Below are 16,293 nucleotides of genomic sequence, written 5' to 3'. Positions count from 1 at the left end.
AGATCTCTGGAAAGCTCAAGTATGCCTGTTTGTACGTGAGCGCTGTAGGGGAACCCTGAGTCTATTCACTTATTTCTGAATCCACAGTGAAATAATAATAAATAAATAGAAATTAGTGACCACACACACACACACACATACACAGACGCGCACACATACAAACACAAACACACATGCATGTACACACAAACACACACATTCAAAAATGTGGATGAAGTTAAACAAATTAATGTCGATTCCATGTATTGTTGTTCATCATACTTATACTTCTAAGAGAAGGAATTGCCTCATAGTTTAAAAAAAGGAAATTAATGATAAAAAACAGATAAATGCTAAAATGCAACAGGTTATATGTCTTAAAATTAAAATTTTCTTCTCTATGTGTCCATTACATAAACTCATAGTGAGTTGAGAATGACAAAGTTTGACAAGGAATGAAGCTTAACAGGGTCTAACTTCCAAGAATATCTGTCTTTTCCATTAGGACCGACCTGGCTACACAATCTCTAGTTATCTCTTAGTTTATAGTAAATTCAGGACAATAATTTTATCTTTCTTTCATTCCAAGAAAGAAAGTAAATTTAAAATAACAGCATATAATACCATAAGGTGACAGGGTATAAGGGATTATGACAGAACAGTTTGTACATGCAGACATTAGGATTTAGACTTAATTTAGACATGTTCAGGTAGCTCCATCATATTTTGGGTTCGTGGGAAGCTTAAACCATCTTTCCCATATTTATGATGTATACCAAGATACATGGTGCCATCCGGAGTAAAAGCTTATCTGAGGTCACAAATCTGCTTCAAGGCTGTTCCCTAGTGAGGCATCTAGAGGTCCTCAAAAGTATTTATTGACACTATCATTTTGGAAGATCTAAAACAATTTAACTTTTAAAATTGTTTGAATCACATCAGGAATACCATTATCTGGAATTAGTTCATCTGAACAGCAGTGCATCTTTCAGTAAGATAATGTACTCAGTTTGGTCAAACATAGTTTGTCAATACCCAGGAAGGTAAGATGCAGCAGTGCACAACTGACAGAATTGTCAGACATTGGAAGCAGTTCTGGGGTGCATCAAGGTAGAAAATTGCAGAATATCAGATCCCTTCCAGAGAGTTCTCATGCCTATTGAACGTCAGCGAATGGCCCTTGACATCACATTTGGCACTGGAAGCAATTCTTTGGGTGCATCATGGTACAGACCTTGTAAAATACCAGATCGCCTCCTAGAAAGATCACATGCCTAACTATATCCTTTAAGAGAATGGCTCTTGCAAGTAACATGTGGGACTAGGAGTCAAGGATCCTATGTTGACATTATAGATGTCTAAAAATGTAAAATAGGTTCACTTGAGTTAATCACGTTGTTGCAGGCTCTTTGCTTACAATGTGAACCCCAAGATTGTGTACTGGAAAAACCTGTTCTTAACCTGTTCTTAGTGTAGTGTGGCTCACCCCTTCACACATTCTTCAATCCAAGAGTTTTCTGGAACCAAGATTAAATAATGTCAACAAGTCAGGAGGCAGAGATAGCAACCAGTTGGCAGGGAGTTAACATAGGAAAAAAAACATAGAGAATGGGTCAGGATAAAATATGCTCAGCTCTTCCAAGGAAAAGAGGACTTAGGGAATCAGGGCACAGAGAGATGAGGGAGCAGTTCTCCCTGGATATTTTACAGAGACAGGTTGAGGAGAGGACAAGATAGACACAGGTGAAGATAAACGGAGCCAGAGAATTAGCATGAAGATTACAATAGATTGCTAGAGTCAGTTTGAGGCCAAGCAGAGCAATTCAGTCAGAGGACGAGAGAGAACCCAGATTGAATCAGTCATCATGGAAAGGAGTTTGAGCCAGAACACCTGAAAGAATTCAGAAAGAGACAGAAAGAATTCAGAACGAAGAAGAAAAATGAGATTATTCAGCAGGAAAACTCAGAGGTTGAAATCATTCTAGGCCTATTTAAGATAGTATGAAGTCTAGAGGTTTTAAGGACTAGGCCTAGAGGCCTACAATTACTTCAGGTGAACAACAAAATACTTTGATGTCAGGTACCCAAAAAAAGTATAAGAGTACTTGATATATCCACATTTCCAGTACTTGCAATTGAAAGGAAGGAGAGGTGGATGAGAACTGCCAGAGTATTTAAACTGAACACTTGTCTGCAATTTTTGTAGAAAACTTTGTAATGAGTTTGTATTAAAAAATTACAATCAAATTCTCATCAGGACTGTTTCCATCTGTTGATTCAAGACTAAGCTTGTGTTTGATGCCAGTGTTCTCTCTCTGGTTTCCCATTGTGTTTTCTCTTCAGCTCACTTTTGGGCCTTTCGATTCTACCTTGAATGACCAAGGTCATGTTTCCCTTCCTTATTATATCAGATGGCTCCCAAGGACACCACATCTCTCACTTGCCATAGTCTCTTTGCTGCTTCATTTCAGCTGGTCCTGGGTTGGTCTGATCCTCCAAGATGACCACAAAGGGACTCAGTTTCTGTCAGAATTGAGAGAAAATATGGACAATGGTAACATCTGTATTGAGTTTGTGAATATTATCCCTGCCACTTCATATATAGACTCCAATAACTTGGGGGAAAATCTGGAGATCATTCTGAAATCATCAGCAAATGTGATAGTTATTTATGGGAACATTGTTTTCTTCACAAGGTTTAATGTTTCACATTGCAAAACTCTTAGTGACATGGAAAGTCTGGGTCTTGAACTTTCCATGGGATGTTGACAACCATTATGATTATTTCATGGTAGGCTCACTTCATGGAAGTCTCGTATTTTCACACCACCATGAAGAGATGTTTGGATTTACCAATTTTCTTCACACACTTACTCCCTACAAATACCCAGAAGACACTTTTCTTCCTAAGTTTTGGGCTTTATTCTTCAACCTGCTCATTTTATGGGTTTCATTGTCAAATTTGGAGAACTGCCAACCAAATGCTTCTTTGGATTTACCTGCCCAGGACATATTTTTGACACATCCATGAGTTGAAGAGAGTTATAATATATACAATGCTGTGTATGCTGTGGCATACAGTCTTCATGAGATGAGTCTTCAACAAATACAGATACAGCAATATTCTAGTGCAGAAGAAATAGTATTCTTCCACTGGCAGGTAATACCCCTTCCTGTGTGTTGTAATATCAGCACTGTGACTTTTTTTTATTAATTTCTAGGGCACTCCCATAGGGCAGCATAAGGTTTAGATTATAAACATACTTTATTCCCTGTCTGGAGGTCAATGTAAAACCATGTGTAAGTGTCCTTTATAAAATGCATGACAGAAATAGGGAAAAATCAACATTAAATCAACATTAAATTCATATAACATCTTGCCTCACAGTTCTCTTCATAATCGCTTTATTGTGAAAAGTTGAGATTTTTCATGTTTACAGATACCTTGGCCATACAGTTAGGCTCTTCTCTTACTAGCTCATAACTTAAAATAATCTATTTATACTAATCTACATTCTGCCACATGGCTGGTTACCTCTGTTCTGGTACCATACATCTCAGCTCCGCACATCTTCACCAAAAATCCCTCACACCAGGAGATCTCAGAATACTTTCTGTCTGACAATGTCCCACCTTCTATTCTATACTTTCCTATAGTCCATAGGTTTTTATCTACAGGTGTTGCATCCATGCAATACACAAGATCTTTTCTCTACATGCCCTCTTTAAGTCCAATAAAAGTCTGTTTTTCTTCTAATAATCAACTATATACAATAAAAACAACTATGGAACAATCAGGTAAGATTTCCATTCACAGGGTCAAGTCCATACGTACTTGGAGAAAGCGCTTTACTATGTTCTCTCTTGATGAGTTTACATCTAAATCAGTTTTTATTATAGCTTTCATTTAACAGCCTAAAAATTTCTTTTTATATCCTAAATAATTTAAGCTTAATTTTAAGTCTGTAACTGTCAAGTCTTCAACCTCATCAAGGCTTGAGAACAAAATATTACCTTAGTATGTAAACAGTATAAGGAAGCAGTTTACAAAATAGAGAACTGTCAGACAGCTGACTGCCTCAATAGTCACCCAGAATTTATGTATAGTGTTGAAACGTCATCTTCTGCTTTCTTGCCCAGAATATCTGACAGACATATTTGTGAAGCAAGAATTAGGAAGGACTTGCTTACCCTGTCTTGACAGAGCTTAGCAGTTGACTTTGCCTGGGTCCAATTTCTGCCATTAACTGCCGATGGAGTAAAGATATTTCTTTGCTCAGTTGCATCTTGCCACCGTTTAAGCAAACTCCTAAGGGAGATTCTTCAATGTTTGTCATCTTCTTTCATGTTAAAATGTGTGCTGCCAGCACCTGACATGTCTCATTATCAGAAAAGCCTTAAAATAATAAAACATCTTTAAACAGAATTTATGGCTGGTCTCTGAGGCCTTGAAGACCACCTATATATTTGTACACATTTATATAATGCTTACTAATTATCTATCTTTCTATAGTATATGTGAATAGACAAACTTTGATTTTTTTGTAGCTATTTACTATGTGTTTAAACTAGGATATATATTTACATGATAAGCCAGACTGCTTTCTCACATGACCATGAATTTCATTGACTATTAACTTGTATTACCTAGTTATCCTAAACAGTTTGTAATAGCAGCTTTTAAACTACCTGGAAGTAAACCTCCTCTTTATGAATGAATTGTATAGGTCCAATATGTTATACAGGAGTTGAAGCAGATGTATATGTGTCTATCAAAATAACTTTAAATTTTTATCAATATACAATAATCTATACCACAGTATCAAAAGGAACCTTAATTCTGTATCGAGGTACAAAAACCCATACCGTTATAAGCAAAAGTAACCTTATTTTTATATAAGTGTACACAATATTACAGGAGTGTTAGATAATTGGTTTATAAAATGATTTTTGGTTTAAGAGCAGATTCAATAATCTACCCTTTTTCACTATTAATCCTATACCTTCCTAAATCTCACCCCTCCCCTTGCAAATTTCTTCTGAATATCTTTTCCAATACCGAAGAAAAAAAGGACGGAGAAAGAAAAGGAAAGAGAAATCCATGAGTCTGTTTCCCTATGAGTCTTTTCCCTAATCAAGACCATTAACAATTTGTATCCAAGCCCTTTTAATGACAAGCAAACATAGCACTAAAACACAAGTTTAAATGTTTAGTTCAGGTTTTTTTTTTTTAAGCTGGTTGACTGAGTCTGGATTTTTTCAGTGTCTTCCTGTGTATGTACTTGGCTCCTTCTCCCTGTGCTGTGCTGTGTTGTGTTGTGCTGGCTGTGCTGTGCTTGGTCATGCACAGCTGTCCTGTCTCTGTCCCAGAGTTCAAGCTTTAAAGGGCTAAGCCTCCTGCCATGACCTACTAGACAGAAAGGGGTGGTCCTGCAATGTTGTCAGCTGTTTGTGGCTTCTCAGTGGTACCCCTGCTGCTGCACTGGCTGCTCCACATAATGTGGACACTGCAGGGTGTGACTGGTCTTGCTGGAGAGACTGCTGCACAGCTCTGACCACCTCCCACTGAGCCATATGTTCACAGGCGCCTTTTCTCAGGTGGCAGCTTTTTATTTTTAGATATTTTGTTAATTTTTGAAATTATAATATTACAAAAATTCTTCCTTCCCTTCTTTCCTTCCAAGTCATCATATACCTTTGGTGCTCTCCTTTAAATTCACGACCTAATTTTAAATCAATGGATATTGTATGCATATACGTGTTCGTATACACATACATTCCCATATTTTTTATTTTCACATACATATGTTATTTAGCTAATATGAATGTTTGTTACATCAGATATCTTTAGCAGTATCATTTTCCTATTGTTTCTAGAGAAAATTTCCAGAAGTTTAATGTCTTCTTTTTGTCTTTAAAAAAATTTTTTAATTAATTCATTCAATTGTTATCCCATCCCTTGTATCCTCCCATTCCTCCCTCCTTCCAGGCAGCTTTTTAAAAATGGAGAACCAGGAACTTGGTTTTAAAATGGCTGAGATCTGCTCTATCTCTCTGCAATTTGCTGCTCCTTTCCAGTTTTTTAGTTAGAAAAATCTTGTTTTCAGATCTTTTTTTTTTTTCTGGACTCATTTGTGCCATTATTTTCAGAAGTTTTTTGTCTTCAGGCTTCTTTTCTTTAAAAAAAAATAGCTTTGAAGGTTTTTTTGTTGTTGTTGTTTGTTTTTTGTTTTTTTTTTCTTTTTTTGGAGGGGGTGAAGTTTCTTTCTCTGTCCCAGACTTTTTTTTTATTAATTTATTCATATTACATCTCGATTGTTAACCCTTCCCCTGTTTCCTCCTATTCCTCCCTCCCTCCCACTTCTCCCCTTCTCCCCTCCCCTGTGTCTGTGATTGAGGGAGACCTCCTCCCCCTATATATGCTCTTAGAGTATCGAGTCTCTTCTTGGTAACTTGCTATCCTTCCTCTGAGTGCTGCCAGGTCTCCTCATCCAGGGGACGTGGTCAGAAAAGGGGCCCCAGAGTTCGTGTGAGAGTCAGATCTCACTCTCCACTCAACGGTGGAGAGTATCATGTTCGTCGGCTAGGTCCTGGTAGGGGTTCGAAGTTTACTGCCTATATTCTCCTTGGCTGGTGCCTTAGTTTGAGGAGGACCCCAGGACCCAGATCTGCCTGTCATAAAGTTCTTCTTGTAGGTTTCCAGGACCCTGTGGGTCCTACTATTTCCCCATTCTTCCATGCTACTCTCACCTAAAGTCTCAATAGGATGTCCTCTCCTCTGACCCACTTTCCTGGTAAGTAAAGTTTCAATAAGTTAGTTTGGATTTTATGTTCTATGAATAGTCATTATGTTGTGGGGGGCGTTTCCTCCTGGGCTCATGCTGTGGGAATAACCACGCAAACTCTAAATGTATTAACAAATTCCTAAACCATATAGCTAGGCGCTTCTTTGACTAGCTCATAACTTAAAATAGTTTATTTATACTAATCTACATTCTGCCACATGTCTTCTTATTTCTGCTCAGGTATCTTGCATCTGTCCACACATCTTCACCAACGAATCTCTCACACCCGGATACCCCAGAATCCTTTCTGGCTGCCAGATGTCCACTTTCTTTTTTTTTTTTTTTATCTAACTTAGCATCAATTTGTATTTTCTTTTTTTTTATTATTAATTTATTCTTGTTACATCTCAATGTTTATCCCATCCCTTGTATCCTCCCATTCCTCCCCCCCCCATTTTCCCATTATTCCCCTCCCCTATGACTGTTCCTGAGGGGGATTACGTCCCCCTATATATTCTCATAGGGTATCAAGTCTCTTCTTGGCTACTTGCTGTCCTTCCTCTGAGTACCACCAGGTCTCCCCCTCCAGGGGACATGGTCAAATGTGAGGCACCAGAGTACGTGAGAAAGTCATCAGATGTCCACTTTCGATTCTATTCTTTCCTATGGGCCATATGTGTTTTTTTCTGACAACTGTTAATTGTACTAAACAAAAGATATTCTTTTTTTATTAATTTATTCTTGTTACATCTCAATTCTTATCCCATCCCTTGCATCCTCCCATTCTTCCCTCCCTCCCACTTTCCCATTATTCCCCTCCCCTATGACTGTTCCTGAGGGGGATTACCTCCCCCAGTATATGTTCATTCAAACCAATTTCTCTTATGAACATCGATGCAAAAATACTAAATAAAATATTTGCAAAATGAATACAAGAACACATCAAAGGTATCATTCACCATGACCAGGTAGGCTTCATTCCAGGCATGCAGGGATGGTTTAATATACGGAAATCCATCAATGTAATCCACCATATAAACAAACTGAAAATAAAAAACCACATGATAATCTCTTTAGATGCAGAGAAAGCATTTGATAAAATCCAACACCCATTCATGTTTAAAGTTTTAGAGAGATCGGGGATGCAAGGCACTTTCCTCAACATAATAAAGGCTATATACAGCAAGCCAATAGCCAAAATCAAAGTAAATGGTGAGATATTCAAGGAAATTCCTCTAAAATCGGGAACAAGGCAAGGCTGCCCACTCTCTCCTTATCTCTTCAATATAGTACTTGAAGTTCTAGCCAGAGCAATAAGACAGAAAAAGGAGATCAAGGGTACCCAAATGGGAAAGATATTCTTTCTACATTTAGAACTTTTATTTTTTAAAAAAAACATGAAATAATTTTCTCAGGAAAAGATATAACATGTGTCATAATGCAGAATGTCCTCAAGAATGCAACAAGAAGAGGGTAAAATTTGAACAACACAGCATGACAGTGATCACAGCTTTGGGCTAAGCTTTCTGAAAATGGTGAGGGATGGATTAAGAAAACAGAATGAGCTAATTGGCCAGGAAGTTATAATATAAATTCAGGTTTTTTGGAAGTGGTACTAGAGGGGGAAGGGAAGGAGAGAGGTAGAGGAAAAGGGTGACCTGGAAACAAACTGACTGTTTTATATAGTGAATCTCTGAGAGGGGGGAAGCCCTGCCCCTATGTAGAGGGATGGCCCTGCCAGCCACACCCTGCAGCAGGACCTATCAATGACAAACAGCTGTACTGGCTTCATGACATTCACCATTTCCAGTGGATATGGTTGTGCCAACTGAGATTCATTTATCAACTTAAGAAAATGTTTTCAGTTCTCAGATGGACTTCAACATATGTTCCTGCATCTCTTCTAGCTCCTCCATTTCCTAAAGAACACCCTACAGAAAGATCGCGTGAGAGGTCACATCCTAATGGATGGAAGAAGAAACTTAGATTCAGAGTATGACATTTTCAATATTTGGAATTTTCCAAAGGGCATGAGATTAAAGGTCAAAGTAGGAACCTTCTCTCCAAACACTCCTCAGGGTCAGCAGTTCTCTTTATCTGAGCAGATGATTCAATGGCCAACACAATTTACAAAGGTGGGTTGTGACATATCTCACTGCTTTGACCTTTCACAGAAGTAAAAATAATTCTCAGGAAAATAATACTTGCACATTTATTTCATAAAAACCAATATACAACTATCAATATGAAACTACTCATAGGATATCAAACATAGACTAATTTCTCATTCCCTGACTCTGATCAATGGAAAAGTTTTTCCTAAATTATATTAATGCTTACTCTGTTCTTATGAATAGAGTGTCTGTTAGATTTCTGTTACTGTCTCAAACAATGATAAGAGGGTTATATTTGTCAGCAAGATGAGTATATTTCAGAGAAGGGCAAAATGGCATTTTTGTTTTGTCAGCTTTTAAAAGGTAGGATAGCATGACAAGTGTGTGTGTGTGTGTGTGTGTGTGTGTGTGTTATACTTGCTTTGCTACATCAGATAAATAGTAACAAAAACAAGTAAAGGATACAGGCTTGATTTAGATGACACTGTTACCATGTATTTATATGTTAGTGCATGGAGAATATATTAGGAGTCAGAGGAGGTGATTACATCACAGTCAGAGACCAAGAATGTAGCTACTCCCCTTCTATCTCCTTTTCATTTTGTCTGTCACAGTAGACAGTGAAATAATTATGCCCATTTTGTGGTTGCTCTTTCTACCCCAAGTAAATATCTTATAAAACTCCTCACAGATGCATAAGATATGTCTCCATAGTCAACCTAAACAATGCAAAGATGTCAATCAACATTGCCAACCATATAGAATATAGAAGTCCCTACTAGTAGCCAGTAAGTACAGAGACAGGTTCACCAAAATCACACTTTGACCTTCTAGAACACTACTTTAATGACTTACTCTTAACAACAGCTTTGTGGTATTGGACCAAGAATTAAGCATGTGGCTTATGCAGACTTAAAGCTGCTGCCAAGATTAATAATATCAAAGCATATTACTTTCATTTGCCAATGTAAGCATTTGCAAATTTACTGTTGATGATACTCATAAATTCTCTATTTACTCTAAATTTTCACAAAAGTCTAGAGCATTTTCTAATAGCTGTTAATTCTCTCAGATCCCTCAGTCTGTGTGCAGTGAGAGCTGTAGGCCTGGATCCAGGAAAGTTGCCCAGGAAGGCAAGGCGGCCTGCTGCTTTGATTGCACTCCTTGTGCAGACAATGAGATTTCAAATGAGACAGGTAAATTCTGCTTTACAGAGAACTCTCAGACTTGATCACAGGAGTCTGCAGTACTTAAGCAAATTGAAAGGGGCTGGAGAAAAGTAAGAGATAAACTTTTGTTCCTTGACTGTAAAATTTGAGCATTGCTGTTACTTTTCCTTCCTTTGGAGACACAGCCTAGACATTGAAATCATCTTGACTTATGTTGTTGTTCCATTGCAGACACTGTTCCCTCAGGAAACCTATTTTGCAGTAAAGTTAGCAGTCTGCTTCATTTCATCAAGAACACAGTGTTTATCATGACATTTCTTTATGTTTTCACACCATGCTCAATCACATGTAGCATTCTTTTAAAGCTTGGATTTCTCACATTCTCTTTCTGATTTTATTCCCAGTACAGGTTTATATTTTTACACAGTAGATGACTCTAGACTTGGGTTTATATCCCTACTACATATATTTTACTGTATCATGACTAAGTTTCATTTGTTTAACTGAAGATAGATTTCCTTGTAGTATGTTCTTTTGTAATCTTTGTCTCCCTTTTATCAAACATAGACTTTTCTCTCATACAACATAATCTGAATATATTTTCCTCTCCTTACACATCTACCAATTTCTTCCCATCTCCTTTTTTATCAGTTAGGCAGTCCTTATCTGTCTCTCAGAAAATAACAGGCTTTTAAAAATTTATTATACTTTATTCAGATTGCATCCTGATTGTTATCCTCTCTCTTTCATCTTCCCATTTCCACTCTCCCTCCCTCTTCTGCCCTCTTCCCTCCCATAAACTTCTGACAGAAGGCGACATCCTTCCCCGCAATATGACCACAGCTTATCAGGTCTCATCCAGATAGCCTGCTTCCCCTTCCTCTGTGTGCCTGCAGTGCCTCCTCAGCTAAAGGAAGTGATCAAATCAGGGGCACTGGAGTTCATCACAGAGGCAATACTTACTCTCCCCACAACCATGAAGAATGAGCTGTGCATTGGCTATATCTGAACAGGGGGCCTAAGTTCACTGTAATGCATTGTCTTTGGTTGGTGCATCAGTTTGTACAAGCTCCCTGGTCCAGGTCGGCCAGCCTTCATGGCTTCCTTGTGGGGTCCCTGAACCCTCTCGGTCCTTTCATCTCCCCCATTTTCCATACCACCAAGAGTCCAGAAGTGAGTCCAGCATCCCTCCTGATGCCCAGCCTGGATGGACTTTCTCAGAGGACTTCTATGTTGGGAAATTTTCCACCTATACTGAGAATATATAAATATAATATAACATAACAAAATGAAATGTAATAAATTAAAAATAAAACCATCATATTGAAGTTACAGAAGAGAAGACAACAGAAAAATAAAATCCCAAGTGAGTGCACAAGAATCAGAGACTCATTGTGTACACATTCAGGAGTCCCATAAAGTACTAAACAGGAAGATACAGTGTATATGCAGGGGACCTAGTCCAGGCCTGTGTTGGCTTGTGATTCCTGCTTTAGTCTCTGTGTGTTTACAAAAGAGTTGCTTAGTTGTTTTTAGACACTCGTGCTCTTCTGGTGTCCTCTGTTTCCCCTATTTCCTCTACTCCTTCTGCTTCATCCTTTTTTAGGTCCAATAGTCCTGAGAGGAGTGAATAGATAAAGACCTCTTATTTTACTGTGTGTTTCAAACTCTCTCTTTCTCTCTCTCTCTCTCTCTCTCTCTCTCTCTCTCTCTCTCTCTCTCTCTCTCTCTCTCTCTCTCTCTCTCCACAATATCTGGATGTGGGTCTCTGTGTTTGTTACCTTCTTCTGCAGTAGGAATGGGGGGACCACCGTGATGATGAATTAATAAGACTCTGATTTATGAGTATGTTGGAATATAATTAAGAGCCATTTTTGAGACCAGTAATTTCACTTTTATTCAAGGTCTCTGGGTTGTGTAGTCTCTGGTTGGTGGTTGCTTAAGTAGCGTCAGGAATGGGTTCCATCTCATGGAGTAGACCTTGTATCAAATCAGACACTGATTGGTTACTACCCCAAGGTTTTTGCCACCTTTACCTTAGCATATGCTGCAAGCAGGACTAAATGTAGGTCCAAAGTTTTGTGGTTAGGTTAATGTTGATGCTCATCTATTAGCAGCCCATAGAGTACCTTTGTGTGTCACAGCAAAGGAACATGGGTTTGAGGGTAACATGTAGTACCATTTTGACCTCTCCGTGTTCAATGTGTTGTGTTGTGTTGTGTTGTGTTGTCTTCAGCAATGGGGGCTCACTGTCAGTTTTTGAAGATCCGTCTATTATCTTGGCAAGAACCTGGGTTTTGGAGGATTTTCATAGCACCTTTTTATCCAACAAATCAAATTCGTGAAAACCAATCCCAGTCCTGGAAGCTTAATTGTTAACCAGAGATGAATAATTGGGATTATCTCTCCCTCATAATATGGAGTTTTGTTATGATCACCTTCATATATCATAAGAAGTTTCCATTGCATTAGGTTATGACATTGCCCCTCAAATGCCCCTCATTTCTAGCTTTCTTTGTTCTCATGCCCTCCCTCAATCCCATCTCACCTCCTACTTCCTACATGCCCCTCCTATTTTCATACCCTCTATATCAAGTCCCCTCATAAAAATATTCTATTTCCTTCTCCTACCAACATTCATGTGATCACCTTCCCTATTCCCTTCCTCTATTCCTAAATACTCTGTGTCTATAGACTGTAGGTTAGTTATTAATTATTTAATATCTAATACACAGGAAAAGGAACATACATACAATATTTATATTTCTGGGTCTGGCTTACCTCACCTAGATAATCTTTTCTATTTTCACCCCTTTTCCTGAAAATTTCATGTCATTTTTGAATACCAATACTCCTTTATGTAAATTCATCATATTTCCTTTGCTCGTTCTTCTGTTGAGGCACATAGATGTTGTTTCCAGCTTCTGGGTTTTGTCAAGAGAGCAATAATGAACATGGTCAACTAAGTGCCCCTATGATAGGATGAAGCACCATTTGGTTATATTCCCAAAGGTAGTAAAGCTGGACCTTGAGGTGTATTGATTCTCATCTTTCTGAGGAGATGGCATACTGATTTCCATAGTGACTGTACAAGTTTTCACTCTCACCAGAAAAGGAGTTGGGCTCCTATTGGTCCATATCCATGTCAGCAGGAGTGGCCACTTGTACTGTTATTCTTATTCATTCGCACAGGTGCAGGAAGGAAAGTGTAGTTTTCATTGATTAAATAAATTCTTATTATGGTATCTCACCCCAAAATTCTTTCTGTCCCTTCCTACTTTTCCACAGAGCAAAATCAATAGCCTTTTACCCTCTCTCATTAGAATACACATTGATATCTAAAAATAAGAATAAAATATGAAAAATTTAAAACAAAAAATCTAGAATAGGATGAAACAAACAAAATAAATAATTAAATAAGAAAAATACTTAAGGCATTATAGGAAACACATGCAGAAATTGGCAAACTCACATTTGTACACTCAGAAATCACATAAGAACCAAATTGCCAACCATAATATATACACAAAAATTTTTAAGGTTAAAATATTTTCCCATGACAAAGCACTGTGAAATAATAAATCCTCCCTAAATACCACTGAGTTCATTTTGCATTGACCGTGTGCCATTGGCATGGGGCTGGCCCTTAAGCTATGTTTAATAACCCAGTAGAAATCCATTTAAAATAACAAATTTTTCATTTGCTACCAGTTATTTGGAGACAGTTTCCATGTTAAGGATGGGGCTGTGTCTTCTTCCCATCTCAACACTAGGACCTCAGCTGGCTCAGCATCTACAGTCCCTTTCCATGTTGCCAGGCTGTGATCTCACAGGTGTGTAAGTCTTGCTGTGTAGAGAAGGCTTTCCTTCCTTGGTGTCTTCCTTCAGCACTGGTTTTTACATTCTTTCTAAATCCTCTTCTGTTGTCTTTCCTAATCTCTGAAGCAAGGGATCTTTATAGAGATAGCTAGTTCAGAATGGTTTCAAAGTCTGTCACTTTCTGCATATTGTCCAGTTTTTGTGTCTCTGTATCCCTCTCTACTGTAGGAGGACACTTCTCTGATGACAGGTGAAAAAAATATTGATCTGTGTGTGTAGAAGACTGTCATTAGGAGTCGGTTGTTTTGCTATGTTTCTTTTGTATGATGGAAGTATTTGCTTGTTTCCTAAGTCTATTGCCTATCTAATCTCAGGTTTTGGGCTATGCAGGTAGTGCCAGGCATGGCTTATGTATCATGGAGTGGGCCTTAATTCCAATAAATAGTGGGTCTCAGAATTTTGACTACCCAGGAAGTGTTAGGCATGGTTTTGTGTATCATGGAGTGGGGCTTAATTCCAATTGATAGTGGGTTGTTTTCTTCTACATATTTTGGGCAATACGTGCACCAGTGTGTCTAGGAATTAACTCACCATAATAGATTGCAGAGTTTTTAGTTGTGGTGGTATTTTTTTCTATTCTAGCAGTGTGCAGAGTTCTCCTTAGTACTATGAAAACTATTCATTAACAATAAAGTCTCTAAGTAGGAACCATTTCAACTTTTTTATGTTCAGTGAGTTGAGAAGTGTGATCTTCAGCAGTAGAGCCTACAATCAGTTTGTGCACATCATTTCATATCTAACCTTAGCGGCTATATAGACTGAAGCCTTCTTATCAATATCAACAGACAAAGGCTTTATATAAATGAACACATAACATATTGTCTTTTGGAGTCTGGGTATCTCACGCAATGATTTTTTTTATAGATCCAGTATTTTACATGGTAAATCCTACTACGTTTTACTTTCAATATTTTGCTAATAAATGCATTTTTTCTCATTGTCCTACTTCATTTGGATCTAAACAGTAAACTCAAGATCACATGGTTAGTCTCCAATACAATGATGTTCAGAAATTTGTCCTATGATGTACATAAATTCTGCTTGGGAAATATGCAAAACATATATTCATCAAATCTTCCATTATGAACAAAAGCATTTTCTGTAAATATTTTCACAACTATTCGATTGATTATATATTTGTGCCCTTTTTGAAATTAATATAACGAACCTCATGAAGATTTTCAAACTTTAAAGTTTGTGGTAATATTCATTAACTCATTGATACCAATGTGCCTATGACTTATAAAGAGTATTAATATGTCATTTGGTCTATATGACACAGGTTAATGTGGAATCATGTCTCTGAGAACTAGACAAAATTTCAATTATGTCCTGTCACAGCATTATTGAATCTACTTGTAAGTAATACATATCATATTTGTTCTTCTCATTCTGAATTACCTCACTCAGGAGGACTTTTTCTAATTCCATCCATCTGCCTGAAATTTTCATGATGTCTTTTTTTATCAGTTGAGTAATTCTCCACTGTGGAAGTATACCATATTTCTTTATTTGTTCATCTGCTGAGTGTCATTTAGCATCTCTCCAGTTTTCTGTTTATTATGAGTAAAGCTAAAATAAACACGGTTGAGCAAGTATTCTTGTGGTGGCATGGGGTGTCTTTTGAGCATATTCCCAAGAGCTGTATAGCTAGTTCTTATGGATCAATTCAGAAGTTTCTGATAAAGTGCCAGATTGACTTCTGTAGTATCTGTACAAGCTTGCACTCCCACCAACAACAGAGAAGAGTTCTCCGTGTTACACATCCTTGTCAACAAGAGATGTCACTTGTGTTGTTGACCTTAGCCGTTCTGTTCTGTTTGGGTTGGAACCTCAAAGAAGTATTGAGTGCATTAGATGTCCCTGGTGGGAAACGTTTAACATTACTTAAGTTTTCCTCAGCCATTTGTGATTCCTTTGTTGAACATCATCTGTTTAGATATTTAAACTATTTTCAGTGGAATTATTTTTTTTGGGGGGGTTGTACTTTATATCTAGTTTCTTAAATATTTTTTATATATTCTTGACAGCAGTGCACAATCAAATGTGGAGTTGGTAAATAAAAATCGTTCTGTATGGATCTCCTTTGTCTAAATGATCAGGTTATTTGACTTACAGAAAATTTTTCAGTTCAATAAGGTTCTATTTATTAATTATTCACCTTAGCACCTTTTCTAGCAGTGTTCTCTTCAGAAAGTCTTTGCCTACTCACATAAATTTAAGCCTATTCCCCACTTTATCTTCCATCAGGTTCAATTCAATCTATTTTCTTTATGCTGAGGTCTTTGGGAGTTGAGTTTTGTGCAAGGTGACGAGTATGGTGCTCTTCGCATTCTTCCCCATCCTGATTCCCGTTTATCCATCGTT

The 16,293-nt window shown here is 37.7% G+C and overlaps 1 pseudogene; it reads left to right on the top strand.

Annotated features, from left to right (window-relative positions):
- LOC127197651 (vomeronasal type-2 receptor 116-like) overlaps window positions 1-16,293 on the top strand; it is a 49,309-nt pseudogene that overhangs the window by 13,723 nt on the left and 19,293 nt on the right.

This window comes from Acomys russatus, chromosome 13 (assembly GCF_903995435.1).
Source record: "Acomys russatus chromosome 13, mAcoRus1.1, whole genome shotgun sequence".
In the NCBI taxonomy this organism is placed as follows: Eukaryota; Metazoa; Chordata; class Mammalia; order Rodentia; family Muridae; genus Acomys; species Acomys russatus.
This window is presented reverse-complemented; position numbering and strand designations above follow the sequence as displayed.